This window comes from Schistocerca cancellata, chromosome 8 (genome assembly GCF_023864275.1).
Source record: "Schistocerca cancellata isolate TAMUIC-IGC-003103 chromosome 8, iqSchCanc2.1, whole genome shotgun sequence".
Classification (NCBI taxonomy): domain Eukaryota; kingdom Metazoa; phylum Arthropoda; class Insecta; order Orthoptera; family Acrididae; genus Schistocerca; species Schistocerca cancellata.
The window spans coordinates 80561117-80574744 of NC_064633.1; the positions used below are offsets into that span (position 1 = coordinate 80561117).

The 13628-nt window shown below is 47.2% G+C and overlaps 26 non-coding genes across 26 annotated transcripts; all 26 read right to left on the reverse strand.

Annotated features, from left to right (window-relative positions):
• Positions 1 to 144: 144 nt before the first annotated feature.
• Trnat-agu (transfer RNA threonine (anticodon AGU)) lies at positions 145 to 216 on the reverse strand. The gene has a single exon. It is a non-coding gene; the product is annotated as a tRNA-Thr (tRNA).
• Positions 217 to 537: 321 nt separating this feature from the next.
• Trnak-cuu (transfer RNA lysine (anticodon CUU)) lies at positions 538 to 610 on the reverse strand. The gene has a single exon. It is a non-coding gene; the product is annotated as a tRNA-Lys (tRNA).
• Positions 611 to 1050: 440 nt separating this feature from the next.
• Trnar-ucg (transfer RNA arginine (anticodon UCG)) lies at positions 1051 to 1123 on the reverse strand. The gene has a single exon. It is a non-coding gene; the product is annotated as a tRNA-Arg (tRNA).
• A 539-nt stretch (positions 1124 to 1662) lies between these two features.
• Trnat-agu (transfer RNA threonine (anticodon AGU)) lies at positions 1663 to 1734 on the reverse strand. Its single transcript has one exon. It is a non-coding gene; the product is annotated as a tRNA-Thr (tRNA).
• Positions 1735 to 2055: 321 nt separating this feature from the next.
• Positions 2056 to 2128, reverse strand: Trnak-cuu (transfer RNA lysine (anticodon CUU)). Its single transcript has one exon. It is a non-coding gene; the product is annotated as a tRNA-Lys (tRNA).
• Positions 2129 to 3186: 1058 nt separating this feature from the next.
• Trnat-agu (transfer RNA threonine (anticodon AGU)) lies at positions 3187 to 3258 on the reverse strand. The gene has a single exon. It is a non-coding gene; the product is annotated as a tRNA-Thr (tRNA).
• A 321-nt stretch (positions 3259 to 3579) lies between these two features.
• On the reverse strand, positions 3580 to 3652 carry Trnak-cuu (transfer RNA lysine (anticodon CUU)). The gene has a single exon. It is a non-coding gene; the product is annotated as a tRNA-Lys (tRNA).
• Positions 3653 to 4092: 440 nt separating this feature from the next.
• Positions 4093 to 4165, reverse strand: Trnar-ucg (transfer RNA arginine (anticodon UCG)). The gene has a single exon. It is a non-coding gene; the product is annotated as a tRNA-Arg (tRNA).
• A 539-nt stretch (positions 4166 to 4704) lies between these two features.
• Trnat-agu (transfer RNA threonine (anticodon AGU)) lies at positions 4705 to 4776 on the reverse strand. Its single transcript has one exon. It is a non-coding gene; the product is annotated as a tRNA-Thr (tRNA).
• Positions 4777 to 5097: 321 nt separating this feature from the next.
• Trnak-cuu (transfer RNA lysine (anticodon CUU)) lies at positions 5098 to 5170 on the reverse strand. The gene has a single exon. It is a non-coding gene; the product is annotated as a tRNA-Lys (tRNA).
• A 440-nt stretch (positions 5171 to 5610) lies between these two features.
• Trnar-ucg (transfer RNA arginine (anticodon UCG)) lies at positions 5611 to 5683 on the reverse strand. Its single transcript has one exon. It is a non-coding gene; the product is annotated as a tRNA-Arg (tRNA).
• Positions 5684 to 6222: 539 nt separating this feature from the next.
• Trnat-agu (transfer RNA threonine (anticodon AGU)) lies at positions 6223 to 6294 on the reverse strand. Its single transcript has one exon. It is a non-coding gene; the product is annotated as a tRNA-Thr (tRNA).
• Positions 6295 to 6615: 321 nt separating this feature from the next.
• Trnak-cuu (transfer RNA lysine (anticodon CUU)) lies at positions 6616 to 6688 on the reverse strand. Its single transcript has one exon. It is a non-coding gene; the product is annotated as a tRNA-Lys (tRNA).
• Positions 6689 to 7128: 440 nt separating this feature from the next.
• On the reverse strand, positions 7129 to 7201 carry Trnar-ucg (transfer RNA arginine (anticodon UCG)). The gene has a single exon. It is a non-coding gene; the product is annotated as a tRNA-Arg (tRNA).
• Positions 7202 to 7740: 539 nt separating this feature from the next.
• On the reverse strand, positions 7741 to 7812 carry Trnat-agu (transfer RNA threonine (anticodon AGU)). The gene has a single exon. It is a non-coding gene; the product is annotated as a tRNA-Thr (tRNA).
• A 321-nt stretch (positions 7813 to 8133) lies between these two features.
• Positions 8134 to 8206, reverse strand: Trnak-cuu (transfer RNA lysine (anticodon CUU)). The gene has a single exon. It is a non-coding gene; the product is annotated as a tRNA-Lys (tRNA).
• A 440-nt stretch (positions 8207 to 8646) lies between these two features.
• Trnar-ucg (transfer RNA arginine (anticodon UCG)) lies at positions 8647 to 8719 on the reverse strand. The gene has a single exon. It is a non-coding gene; the product is annotated as a tRNA-Arg (tRNA).
• A 539-nt stretch (positions 8720 to 9258) lies between these two features.
• Positions 9259 to 9330, reverse strand: Trnat-agu (transfer RNA threonine (anticodon AGU)). Its single transcript has one exon. It is a non-coding gene; the product is annotated as a tRNA-Thr (tRNA).
• Positions 9331 to 9651: 321 nt separating this feature from the next.
• Trnak-cuu (transfer RNA lysine (anticodon CUU)) lies at positions 9652 to 9724 on the reverse strand. Its single transcript has one exon. It is a non-coding gene; the product is annotated as a tRNA-Lys (tRNA).
• Positions 9725 to 10164: 440 nt separating this feature from the next.
• Positions 10165 to 10237, reverse strand: Trnar-ucg (transfer RNA arginine (anticodon UCG)). Its single transcript has one exon. It is a non-coding gene; the product is annotated as a tRNA-Arg (tRNA).
• Positions 10238 to 10776: 539 nt separating this feature from the next.
• Trnat-agu (transfer RNA threonine (anticodon AGU)) lies at positions 10777 to 10848 on the reverse strand. The gene has a single exon. It is a non-coding gene; the product is annotated as a tRNA-Thr (tRNA).
• A 321-nt stretch (positions 10849 to 11169) lies between these two features.
• Positions 11170 to 11242, reverse strand: Trnak-cuu (transfer RNA lysine (anticodon CUU)). The gene has a single exon. It is a non-coding gene; the product is annotated as a tRNA-Lys (tRNA).
• Positions 11243 to 11682: 440 nt separating this feature from the next.
• On the reverse strand, positions 11683 to 11755 carry Trnar-ucg (transfer RNA arginine (anticodon UCG)). The gene has a single exon. It is a non-coding gene; the product is annotated as a tRNA-Arg (tRNA).
• A 539-nt stretch (positions 11756 to 12294) lies between these two features.
• On the reverse strand, positions 12295 to 12366 carry Trnat-agu (transfer RNA threonine (anticodon AGU)). The gene has a single exon. It is a non-coding gene; the product is annotated as a tRNA-Thr (tRNA).
• Positions 12367 to 12687: 321 nt separating this feature from the next.
• Trnak-cuu (transfer RNA lysine (anticodon CUU)) lies at positions 12688 to 12760 on the reverse strand. The gene has a single exon. It is a non-coding gene; the product is annotated as a tRNA-Lys (tRNA).
• A 440-nt stretch (positions 12761 to 13200) lies between these two features.
• Trnar-ucg (transfer RNA arginine (anticodon UCG)) lies at positions 13201 to 13273 on the reverse strand. Its single transcript has one exon. It is a non-coding gene; the product is annotated as a tRNA-Arg (tRNA).
• Positions 13274 to 13628: the final 355 nt, after the last annotated feature.

The window sequence follows — 13628 nt, forward strand, 5'->3', positions numbered from 1 at the left end:
TTCTGGTGCCCACTTTAATAGCACCATTCACACTATTCATTTGCGAGAGCATTTCTTAAATACCGCACCCATTCATAATTTTTTTTATCCTTGACCGCTTTTTTCGAAAGGGCCACGGTGGGAGGGGCTGTTACAAAATTCATTTGCCGCCTGTGAGGATCGAACTCACGATCTCCGGTTTACTAGACCAGCGCTCTGCCACTGAGCTAAGGAGGCGCCTCCTAGCGGACTTTGAGGATACTTTGTTCTTACAAACTAGTGAATCGGAGCCCTTCAGCTCGAAACGCACCGCATGAGCGACCATTATTTGCATTTAGTTAGCACAGCTGCTGCTTTCCTACACATCTCACACTATATCGATGTACAACTAAAATTGCAAAACAACACATTTATTTCATTTCAGAGTCACTTTCAGCTTCAAATACCGTTCCTCTGATATTCATACGAAGCTAGGCATCGTCGTAACCCGTTACGTTCATTACGCAAGGCTCACGAGAGGGGCGCATGTTGGATCCGCGTAGACACAAAATTTTGCGCCGTCCAGCGTGGGGCTCGAACCCACGACCCTGAGATTAAGAGACTCATGCTCTACCGACTGAGCTAGCCGGGCTGCACGCAACGCGTTACGAGCCATACAATACTGATGTGACCTGCGACCATCTATTGAAGATTCTTTTGACTACAGCTTATTTCCTGCTGCCACAAATCAGCTACAATCCTATTCAATGAAAAATTGTCTCCGAAAGGCATCAAATCTGCATGAAATGATACGTGGCTATCAGCACCATTATTCAACACACATGCTCGACTGTGCGCAGACGCCTGTGGCGTAGCCCTTGGCTCCTGAATCAGATGCAGTAGTTCCAACAAAAACTCTCCTGAACGGCACTGTGCCGAAAACTTCGCTACAGATCACCCTTGTCTTGCTTGTGCTTCTGGTAGACGCCGGTTTTGTAGCCAGGAAGCGGACAGCAGCAACTTCCAACTAGTTTTAGTGTACTCAAACAACACAGTAAAACAGCATGCATCTTTTGCAGAACAGGAAAAACTCGACCGTGACAGGATTCGAACATGCAATCTTCGAATCCGAAGTCCGACGCCTTATCCATTAGGCCACACGGTCACTGGCGCAATATACTTCCCCACTCACACCTCGTTTTCGCCATTTGTACACTTGGCAGAATGATTTTCCCATCTTTGACGCAGTTCTCCATCTCAAATTTCAGTACTAAAAGTACGACGCTACTTCTTGCTGTGTCCCATCGCAAGTTACATTCAAGCCCTTATGACGCTGATCAAACAAGAGGTGGCAAATCAGCTTCAATCGTTTAGTGCCATCTCAGTCGCTTGCAGAAGGTACCTCACCCTATGTGATACAATGGCGAATTGTCGCTATTACCAAAGCGGCGGCGGCGCCGACGACGACAATCGCGAGGGTCTTTATCAGGGGTAGAAAATACATCACAAGAACTAAGTATTTCACGTCGGCATTCTCCGGAGACTGCCTAAAGCAGCAGTTTCTGGTGCCCACTTTAATAGCACCATTCACACTATTCATTTGCGAGAGCATTTCTTAAATACCGCACCCATTCATAATTTTTTTTATCCTTGACCGCTTTTTTCGAAAGGGCCACGGTGGGAGGGGCTGTTACAAAATTCATTTGCCGCCTGTGAGGATCGAACTCACGACCTCTGGTTTACTAGACCAGCGCTCTGCCACTGAGCTAAGGAGGCGCCTCCTAGCGGACTTTTAGGATACTTTGTTCTTACAAACTAGTGAATCGGAGCCCTTCAGCTCGAAACGCACCGCATGAGCGACCATTATTTGCATTTAGTTAGCACAGCTGCTGCTTTCCTACACATCTCACACTATATCGATGTACAACTAAAATTGCAAAACAACACATTTATTTCATTTCAGAGTCACTTTCAGCTTCAAATACCGTTCCTCTGATATTCATACGAAGCTAGGCATCGTCGTAACCCGTTACGTTCATTACGCAAGGCTCACGAGAGGGGCGCATGTTGGATCCGCGTAGACACAAAATTTTGCGCCGCCCAGCGTGGGGCTCGAACCCACGACCCTGAGATTAAGAGTCTCATGCTCTACCGACTGAGCTAGCCGGGCTGCACGCAACGCGTTACGAGCCATACAATACTGATGTGACCTGCGACCATCTATTGAAGATTCTTTTGACTACAGCTTATTTCCTGCTGCCACAAATCAGCTACAATCCTATTCAATGAAAAATTGTCTCCGAAAGGCATCAAATCTGCATGAAATGATACGTGGCTATCAGCACCATTATTCAACACACATGCTCGACTGTGCGCAGACGCCTGTGGCGTAGCCCTTGGCTCCTGAATCAGATGCAGTAGTTCTAACAAAAACTCTCCTGAACGGCACTGTGCCGAAAACTTCGCTACAGATCACCCTTGTCTTGCTTGTGCTTCTGGTAGACGCCGGTTTTGTAGCCAGGAAGCGGACAGCAGCAACTTCCAACTAGTTTTAGTGTACTCAAACAACACAGTAAAACAGCATGCATCTTTTGCAGAACAGGAAAAACTCGACCGTGACAGGATTCGAAACTGCAATCTTCGGATCCGAAGTCCGACGCCTTATCCATTACGCCACACGGTCACTGGCGCAATATACTTCCCCACTCACACCTCGTTTTCGCCATTTGTACACTTGGCAGAATGATTTTCCCATCTTTGACGCAGTTCTCCATCTCAAATTTCAGTACTAAAAGTACGACGCTACTTCTTGCTGTGTCCCATCGCAAGTTACATTCAAGCCCTTATGACGCTGATCAAACAAGAGGTGGCAAATCAGCTTCAATCGTTTAGTGCCATCTCAGTCGCTTGCAGAAGGTACCTCACCCTATGTGATACAATGGCGAATTGTCGCTATTACCAAAGCGGCGGCGGCGCCGACGACGACGACGACAATCGCGAGGGTCTTTATCAGGGGTAGAAAATACATCACAAGAACTAAGTATTTCACGTCGGCATTCTCCGGAGACTGCCTAAAGCAGCAGTTTCTGGTGCCCACTTTAATAGCACCATTCACACTATTCATTTGCGAGAGCATTTCTTAAATACCGCACCCATTCATAATTTTTTTTATCCTTGACCGCTTTTTTCGAAAGGGCCACGGTGGGAGGGGCTGTTACAAAATTCATTTGCCGCCTGTGAGGATCGAACTCACGACCTCTGGTTTACTAGACCAGCGCTCTGCCACTGAGCTAAGGAGGCGCCTCCTAGCGGACTTTTAGGATACTTTGTTCTTACAAACTAGTGAATCGGAGCCCTTCAGCTCGAAACGCACCGCATGAGCGACCATTATTTACATTTAGTTAGCACAGCTGCTGCTTTCCTACACATCTCACACTATATCGATGTACAACTAAAATTGCAAAACAACACATTTATTTCATTTCAGAGTCACTTTCAGCTTCAAATACCGTTCCTCTGATATTCATACGAAGCTAGGCATCGTCGTAACCCGTTACGTTCATTACGCAAGGCTCACGAGAGGGGCGCATGTTGGATCCGCGTAGACACAAAATTTTGCGCCGTCCAGCGTGGGGCTCGAACCCACGACCCTGAGATTAAGAGACTCATGCTCTACCGACTGAGCTAGCCGGGCTGCACGCAACGCGTTACGAGCCATACAATACTGATGTGACCTGCGACCATCTATTGAAGATTCTTTTGACTACAGCTTATTTCCTGCTGCCACAAATCAGCTACAATCCTATTCAATGAAAAATTGTCTCCGAAAGGCATCAAATCTGCATGAAATGATACGTGGCTATCAGCACCATTATTCAACACACATGCTCGACTGTGCGCAGACGCCTGTGGCGTAGCCCTTGGCTCCTGAATCAGATGCAGTAGTACCAACAAAAACTCTCCTGAACGGCACTGTGCCGAAAACTTCGCTACAGATCACCCTTGTCTTGCTTGTGCTTCTGGTAGACGCCGGTTTTGTAGCCAGGAAGCGGACAGCAGCAACTTCCAACTAGTTTTAGTGTACTCAAACAACACAGTAAAACATCATGCATCTTTTGCAGAACAGGAAAAACTCGACCGTGACAGGATTCGAACCTGCAATCTTCGGATCCGAAGTCCGACGCCTTATCCATTAGGCCACACGGTCACTGGCGCAATATACTTCCCCACTCACACCTCGTTTTCGCCATTTGTACACTTGGCAGAATGATTTTCCCATCTTTGACGCAGTTCTCCATCTCAAATTTCAGTACTAAAAGTACGACGCTACTTCTTGCTGTGTCCCATCGCAAGTTACATTCAAGCCCTTATGACGCTGATCAAACAAGAGGTGGCAAATCAGCTTCAATCGTTTAGTGCCATCTCAGTCGCTTGCAGAAGGTACCTCACCCTATGTGATACAATGGCGAATTGTCGCTATTACCAAAGCGGCGGCGGCGCCGACGACGACAAACGCGAGGGTCTTTATCAGGGGTAGAAAATACATCACAAGAACTAATTATTTCACGTCGGCATTCTCCGGAGACTGCCTAAAGCAGCAGTTTCTGGTGCCCACTTTAATAGCACCATTCACACTATTCATTTGCGAGAGCATTTCTTAAATACCGCACCCATTCATAATTTTTTTTATCCTTGACCGCTTTTTTCGAAAGGGCCACGGTGGGAGGGGCTGTTACAAAATTCATTTGCCGCCTGTGAGGATCGAACTGACGACCTCTGGTTTACTAGACCAGCGCTCTGCCACTGAGCTAAGGAGGCGCCTCCTAGCGGACTTTTAGGATACTTTGTTCTTACAAACTAGTGAATCGGAGCCCTTCAGCTCGAAACGCACCGCATGAGCGACCATTATTTGCATTTAGTTAGCACAGCTGCTGCTTTCCTACACATCTCACACTATATCGATGTACAACTAAAATTGCAAAACAACACATTTATTTCATTTCAGAGTCACTTTCAGCTTCAAATACCGTTCCTCTGATATTCATACGAAGCTAGGCATCGTCGTAACCCGTTACGTTCATTACGCAAGGCTCACGAGAGGGGCGCATGTTGGATCCGCGTAGACACAAAATTTTGCGCCGTCCAGCGTGGGGCTCGAACCCACGACCCTGAGATTAAGAGACTCATGCTCTACCGACTGAGCTAGCCGGGCTGCACGCAACGCGTTACGAGCCATACAATACTGATGTGACCTGCGACCATCTATTGAAGATTCTTTTGACTACAGCTTATTTCCTGCTGCCACAAATCAGCTACAATCCTATTCAATGAAAAATTGTCTCCGAAAGGCATCAAATCTGCATGAAATGATACGTGGCTATCAGCACCATTATTCAACACACATGCTCGACTGTGCGCAGACGCCTGTGGCGTAGCCCTTGGCTCCTGAATCAGATGCAGTAGTTCCAACAAAAACTCTCCTGAACGGCACTGTGCCGAAAACTTCGCTACAGATCACCCTTGTCTTGCTTGTGCTTCTGGTAGACGCCGGTTTTGTAGCCAGGAAGCGGACAGCAGCAACTTCCAACTAGTTTTAGTGTACTCAAACAACACAGTAAAACAGCATGCATCTTTTGCAGAACAGGAAAAACTCGACCGTGACAGGATTCGAACCTGCAATCTTCGGATCCGAAGTCCGACGCCTTATCCATTACGCCACACGGTCACTGGCGCAATATACTTCCCCACTCACACCTCGTTTTCGCCATTTGTACACTTGGCAGAATGATTTTCCCATCTTTGACGCAGTTCTCCATCTCAAATTTCAGTACTAAAAGTACGACGCTACTTCTTGCTGTGTCCCATCGCAAGTTACATTCAAGCCCTTATGACGCTGATCAAACAAGAGGTGGCAAATCAGCTTCAATCGTTTAGTGCCATCTCAGTCGCTTGCAGAAGGTACCTCACCCTATGTGATACAATGGCGAATTGTCGCTATTACCAAAGCGGCGGCGGCGCCGACGACGACAATCGCGAGGGTCTTTATCAGGGGTAGAAAATACATCACAAGAACTAAGTATTTCACGTCGGCATTCTCCGGAGACTGCCTAAAGCAGCAGTTTCTGGTGCCCACTTTAATAGCACCATTCACACTATTCATTTGCGAGAGCATTTCTTAAATACCGCACCCATTCATAATTTTTTTTATCCTTGACCGCTTTTTTCGAAAGGGCCACGGTGGGAGGGGCTGTTACAAAATTCATTTGCCGCCTGTGAGGATCGAACTCACGACCTCTGGTTTACTAGACCAGCGCTCTGCCACTGAGCTAAGGAGGCGCCTCCTAGCCGACTTTTAGGATACTTTGTTCTTACAAACTAGTGAATCGGAGCCCTTCAGCTCGAAACGCACCGCATGAGCGACCATTATTTACATTTAGTTAGCACAGCTGCTGCTTTCCTACACATCTCACACTATATCGATGTACAACTAAAATTGCAAAACAACACATTTATTTCATTTCAGAGTCACTTTCAGCTTCAAATACCGTTCCTCTGATATTCATACGAAGCTAGGCATCGTCGTAACCCGTTACGTTCATTACGCAAGGCTCACGAGAGGGGCGCATGTTGGATCCGCGTAGACACAAAATTTTGCGCCGTCCAGCGTGGGGCTCGAACCCACGACCCTGAGATTAAGAGACTCATGCTCTACCGACTGAGCTAGCCGGGCTGCACGCAACGCGTTACGAGCCATACAATACTGATGTGACCTGCGACCATCTATTGAAGATTCTTTTGACTACAGCTTATTTCCTGCTGCCACAAATCAGCTACAATCCTATTCAATGAAAAATTGTCTCCGAAAGGCATCAAATCTGCATGAAATGATACGTGGCTATCAGCACCATTATTCAACACACATGCTCGACTGTGCGCAGACGCCTGTGGCGTAGCCCTTGGCTCCTGAATCAGATGCAGTGGTACCAACAAAAACTCTCCTGAACGGCACTGTGCCGAAAACTTCGCTACAGATCACCCTTGTCTTGCTTGTGCTTCTGGTAGACGCCGGTTTTGTAGCCAGGAAGCGGACAGCAGCAACTTCCAACTAGTTTTAGTGTACTCAAACAACACAGTAAAACAGCATGCATCTTTTGCAGAACAGGAAAAACTCGACCGTGACAGGATTCGAACCTGCAATCTTCGGATCCGAAGTCCGACGCCTTATCCATTAGGCCACACGGTCACTGGCGCAATATACTTCCCCACTCACACCTCGTTTTCGCCATTTGTACACTTGGCAGAATGATTTTCCCATCTTTGACACAGTTCTCCATCTCAAATTTCAGTACTAAAAGTACGACGCTACTTCTTGCTGTGTCCCATCGCAAGTTACATTCAAGCCCTTATGACGCTGATCAAACAAGAGGTGGCAAATCAGCTTCAATCGTTTAGTGCCATCTCAGTCGCTTGCAGAAGGTACCTCACCCTATGTGATACAATGGCGAATTGTCGCTATTACCAAAGCGGCGGCGGCGCCGACGACGACAAACGCGAGGGTCTTTATCAGGGGTAGAAAATACATCACAAGAACTAAGTATTTCACGTCGGCATTCTCCGGAGACTGCCTAAAGCAGCAGTTTCTGGTGCCCACTTTAATAGCACCATTCACACTATTCATTTGCGAGAGCATTTCTTAAATACCGCACCCATTCATAATTTTTTTTATCCTTGACCGCTTTTTTCGAAAGGGCCACGGTGGGAGGGGCTGTTACAAAATTCATTTGCCGCCTGTGAGGATCGAACTCACGACCTCTGGTTTACTAGACCAGCGCTCTGCCACTGAGCTAAGGAGGCGCCTCCTAGCGGACTTTTAGGATACTTTGTTCTTACAAACTAGTGAATCGGAGCCCTTCAGCTCGAAACGCACCGCATGAGCGACCATTATTTGCATTTAGTTAGCACAGCTGCTGCTTTCCTACACATCTCACACTATATCGATGTACAACTAAAATTGCAAAACAACACATTTATTTCATTTCAGAGTCACTTTCAGCTTCAAATACCGTTCCTCTGATATTCATACGAAGCTAGGCATCGTCGTAACCCGTTACGTTCATTACCCAAGGCTCACGAGAGGGGCGCATGTTGGATCCGCGTAGACACAAAATTTTGCGCCGTCCAGCGTGGGGCTCGAACCCACGACCCTGAGATTAAGAGACTCATGCTCTACCGACTGAGCTAGCCGGGCTGCACGCAACGCGTTACGAGCCATACAATACTGATGTGACCTGCGACCATCTATTGAAGATTCTTTTGACTACAGCTTATTTCCTGCTGCCACAAATCAGCTACAATCCTATTCAATGAAAAATTGTCTCCGAAAGGCATCAAATCTGCATGAAATGATACGTGGCTATCAGCACCATTATTCAACACACATGCTCGACTGTGCGCAGACGCCTGTGGCGTAGCCCTTGGCTCCTGAATCAGATGCAGTAGTTCCAACAAAAACTCTCCTGAACGGCACTGTGCCGAAAACTTCGCTACAGATCACCCTTGTCTTGCTTGTGCTTCTGGTAGACGCCGGTTTTGTAGCCAGGAAGCGGACAGCAGCAACTTCCAACTAGTTTTAGTGTACTCAAACAACACAGTAAAACAGCATGCATCTTTTGCAGAACAGGAAAAACTCGACCGTGACAGGGTTCGAACCTGCAATCTTCGGATCCGAAGTCCAACGCCTTATCCATTAGGCCACACGGTCACTGGCGAAATATACTTCCCCACTCACACCTCGTTTTCGCCATTTGTACACTTGGCAGAATGATTTTCCCATCTTTGACGCAGTTCTCCATCTCAAATTTCAGTACTAAAAGTACGACGCTACTTCTTGCTGTGTCCCATCGCAAGTTACATTCAAGCCCTTATGACGCTGATCAAACAAGAGGTGGCAAATCAGCTTCAATCGTTTAGTGCCATCTCAGTCGCTTGCAGAAGGTACCTCACCCTATGTGATACAATGGCGAATTGTCGCTATTACCAAAGCGGCGGCGGCGCAGACGACGACAATCGCGAGGGTCTTTATCAGGGGTAGAAAATACGTCACAAGAACTAAGTATTTCACGTCGGCATTCTCCGGAGACTGCCTAAAGCAGCAGTTTCTGGTGCCCACTTTAATAGCACCATTCACACTATTCATTTGCGAGAGCATTTCTTAAATACCGCACCCATTCATAATTTTTTTTATCCTTGACCGCTTTTTTCGAAAGGGCCACGGTGGGAGGGGCTGTTACAAAATTCATTTGCCGCCTGTGAGGATCGAACTCACGACCTCTGGTTTACTAGACCAGCGCTCTGCCACTGAGCTAAGGAGGCGCCTCCTAGCGGACTTTTAGGATACTTTGTTCTTACAAACTAGTGAATCGGAGCCCTTCAGCTCGAAACGCACCGCATGAGCGACCATTATTTACATTTAGTTAGCACAGCTGCTGCTTTCCTACACATCTCACACTATATCGATGTACAACTAAAATTGCAAAACAACACATTTATTTCATTTCAGAGTCACTTTCAGCTTCAAATACCGTTCCTCTGATATTCATACGAAGCTAGGCATCGTCGTAACCCGTTACGTTCATTACGCAAGGCTCACGAGAGGGGCGCATGTTGGATCCGCGTAGACACAAAATTTTGCGCCGTCCAGCGTGGGGCTCGAACCCACGACCCTGAGATTAAGAGACTCATGCTCTACCGACTGAGCTAGCCGGGCTGCACGCAACGCGTTACGAGCCATACAATACTGATGTGACCTGCGACCATCTATTGAAGATTCTTTTGACTACAGCTTATTTCCTGCTGCCACAAATCAGCTACAATCCTATTCAATGAAAAATTGTCTCCGAAAGGCATCAAATCTGCATGAAATGATACGTGGCTATCAGCACCATTATTCAACACACATGCTCGACTGTGCGCAGACGCCTGTGGCGTAGCCCTTGGCTCCTGAATCAGATGCAGTGGTACCAACAAAAACTCTCCTGAACGGCACTGTGCCGAAAACTTCGCTACAGATCACCCTTGTCTTGCTTGTGCTTCTGGTAGACGCCGGTTTTGTAGCCAGGAAGCGGACAGCAGCAACTTCCAACTAGTTTTAGTGTACTCAAACAACACAGTAAAACAGCATGCATCTTTTGCAGAAAAGGAAAAACTCGACCGTGACAGGATTCGAACCTGCAATCTTCGGATCCGAAGTCCGACGCCTTATCCATTACGCCACACGGTCACTGGCGCAATATACTTCCCCACTCACACCTCGTTTTCGCCATTTGTACACTTGGCAGAATGATTTTCCCATCTTTGACACAGTTCTCCATCTCAAATTTCAGTACTAAAAGTACGACGCTACTTCTTGCTGTGTCCCATCGCAAGTTACATTCAAGCCCTTATGACGCTGATCAAACAAGAGGTGGCAAATCAGCTTCAATCGTTTAGTGCCATCTCAGTCGCTTGCAGAAGGTACCTCACCCTATGTGATACAATGGCGAATTGTCGCTATTACCAAAGCGGCGGCGGCGCCGACGACGACAAACGCGAGGGTCTTTATCAGGGGTAGAAAATACATCACAAGAACTAAGTATTTCACGTCGGCATTCTCCGGAGACTGCCTAAAGCAGCAGTTTCTGGTGCCCACTTTAATAGCACCATTCACACTATTCATTTGCGAGAGCATTTCTTAAATACCGCACCCATTCATAATTTTTTTTATCCTTGACCGCTTTTTTCGAAAGGGCCACGGTGGGAGGGGCTGTTACAAAATTCATTTGCCGCCTGTGAGGATCGAACTCACGACCTCTGGTTTACTAGACCAGCGCTCTGCCACTGAGCTAAGGAGGCGCCTCCTAGCGGACTTTTAGGATACTTTGTTCTTACAAACTAGTGAATCGGAGCCCTTCAGCTCGAAACGCACCGCATGAGCGACCATTATTTGCATTTAGTTAGCACAGCTGCTGCTTTCCTACACATCTCACACTATATCGATGTACAACTAAAATTGCAAAACAACACATTTATTTCATTTCAGAGTCACTTTCAGCTTCAAATACCGTTCCTCTGATATTCATACGAAGCTAGGCATCGTCGTAACCCGTTACGTTCATTACGCAAGGCTCACGAGAGGGGCGCATGTTGGATCCGCGTAGACACAAAATTTTGCGCCGCCCAGCGTGGGGCTCGAACCCACGACCCTGAGATTAAGAGTCTCATGCTCTACCGACTGAGCTAGCCGGGCTGCACGCAACGCGTTACGAGCCATACAATACTGATGTGACCTGCGACCATCTATTGAAGATTCTTTTGACTACAGCTTATTTCCTGCTGCCACAAATCAGCTACAATCCTATTCAATGAAAAATTGTCTCCGAAAGGCATCAAATCTGCATGAAATGATACGTGGCTATCAGCACCATTATTCAACACACATGCTCGACTGTGCGCAGACGCCTGTGGCGTAGCCCTTGGCTCCTGAATCAGATGCAGTAGTTCTAACAAAAACTCTCCTGAACGGCACTGTGCCGAAAACTTCGCTACAGATCACCCTTGTCTTGCTTGTGCTTCTGGTAGACGCCGGTTTTGTAGCCAGGAAGCGGACAGCAGCAACTTCCAACTAGTTTTAGTGTACTCAAACAACACAGTAAAACAGCATGCATCTTTTGCAGAACAGGAAAAACTCGACCGTGACAGGATTCGAACCTGCAATCTTCGGATCCGAAGTCCGACGCCTTATCCATTAGGCCACACGGTCACTGGCGCAATATACTTCCCCACTCACACCTCGTTTTCGCCATTTGTACACTTGGCAGAATGATTTTCCCATCTTTGACGCAGTTCTCCATCTCAAATTTCAGTACTAAAAGTACGACGCTACTTCTTGCTGTGTCCCATCGCAAGTTACATTCAAGCCCTTATGACGCTGATCAAACAAGAGGTGGCAAATCAGCTTCAATCGTTTAGTGCCATCTCAGTCGCTTGCAGAAGGTACCTCACCCTATGTGATACAATGGCGAATTGTCGCTATTACCAAAGCGGCGGCGGCGCCGACGACGACAAACGCGAGGGTCTTTATCAGGGGTAGAAAATACATCACAAGAACTAAGTATTTCACGTCGGCATTCTCCGGAGACTGCCTAAAGCAGCAGTTTCTGGTGCCCACTTTAATAGCACCATTCACACTATTCATTTGCGAGAGCATTTCTTAAATACCGCACCCATTCATAATTTTTTTTATCCTTGACCGCTTTTTTCGAAAGGGCCACGGTGGGAGGGGCTGTTACAAAATTCATTTGCCGCCTGTGAGGATCGAACTCACGACCTCTGGTTTACTAGACCAGCGCTCTGCCACTGAGCTAAGGAGGCGCCTCCTAGCGGACTTTTAGGATACTTTGTTCTTACAAACTAGTGAATCGGAGCCCTTCAGCTCGAAACGCACCGCATGAGCGACCATTATTTGCATTTAGTTAGCACAGCTGCTGCTTTCCTACACATCTCACACTATATCGATGTACAACTAAAATTGCAAAACAACACATTTATTTCATTTCAGAGTCACTTTCAGCTTCAAATACCGTTCCTCTGATATTCATACGAAGCTAGGCATCGTCGTAACCCGTTACGTTCATTACGCAAGGCTCACGAGAGGGGCGCATGTTGGATCCGCGTAGACACAAAATTTTGCGCCGCCCAGCGTGGGGCTCGAACCCACGACCCTGAGATTAAGAGTCTCATGCTCTACCGACTGAGCTAGCCGGGCTGCACGCAACGCGTTACGAGCCATACAATACTGATGTGACCTGCGACCATCTATTGAAGATTCTTTTGACTACAGCTTATTTCCTGCTGCCACAAATCAGCTACAATCCTATTCAATGAAAAATTGTCTCCGAAAGGCATCAAATCTGCATGAAATGATACGTGGCTATCAGCACCATTATTCAACACACATGCTCGACTGTGCGCAGACGCCTGTGGCGTAGCCCTTGGCTCCTGAATCAGATGCAGTAGTTCTAACAAAAACTCTCCTGAACGGCACTGTGCCGAAAACTTCGCTACAGATCACCCTTGTCTTGCTTGTGCTTCTGGTAGACGCCGGTTTTGTAGCCAGGAAGCGGACAGCAGCAACTTCCAACTAGTTTTAGTGTACTCAAACAACACAGTAAAACAGCATGCATCTTTTGCAGAACAGGAAAAACTCGACCGTGACAGGATTCGAACCTGCAATCTTCGGATCCGAAGTCCGACGCCTTATCCATTAGGCCACACGGTCACTGGCGCAATATACTTCCCCACTCACACCTCGTTTTCGCCATTTGTACACTTGGCAGAATGATTTTCCCATCTTTGACGCAGTTCTCCATCTCAAATTTCAGTACTAAAAGTACGACGCTACTTCTTGCTGTGTCCCATCGCAAGTTACATTCAAGCCCTTATGACGCTGATCAAACAAGAGGTGGCAAATCAGCTTCAATCGTTTAGTGCCATCTCAGTCGCTTGCAGAAGGTACCTCACCCTATGTGATACAATGGCGAATTGTCGCTATTACCAAAGCGGCGGCGGCGCCGACGACGACAATCGCGAGGGTCTTTATCAGGGGTAGAAAATACATCACAAGAACTAAGTAT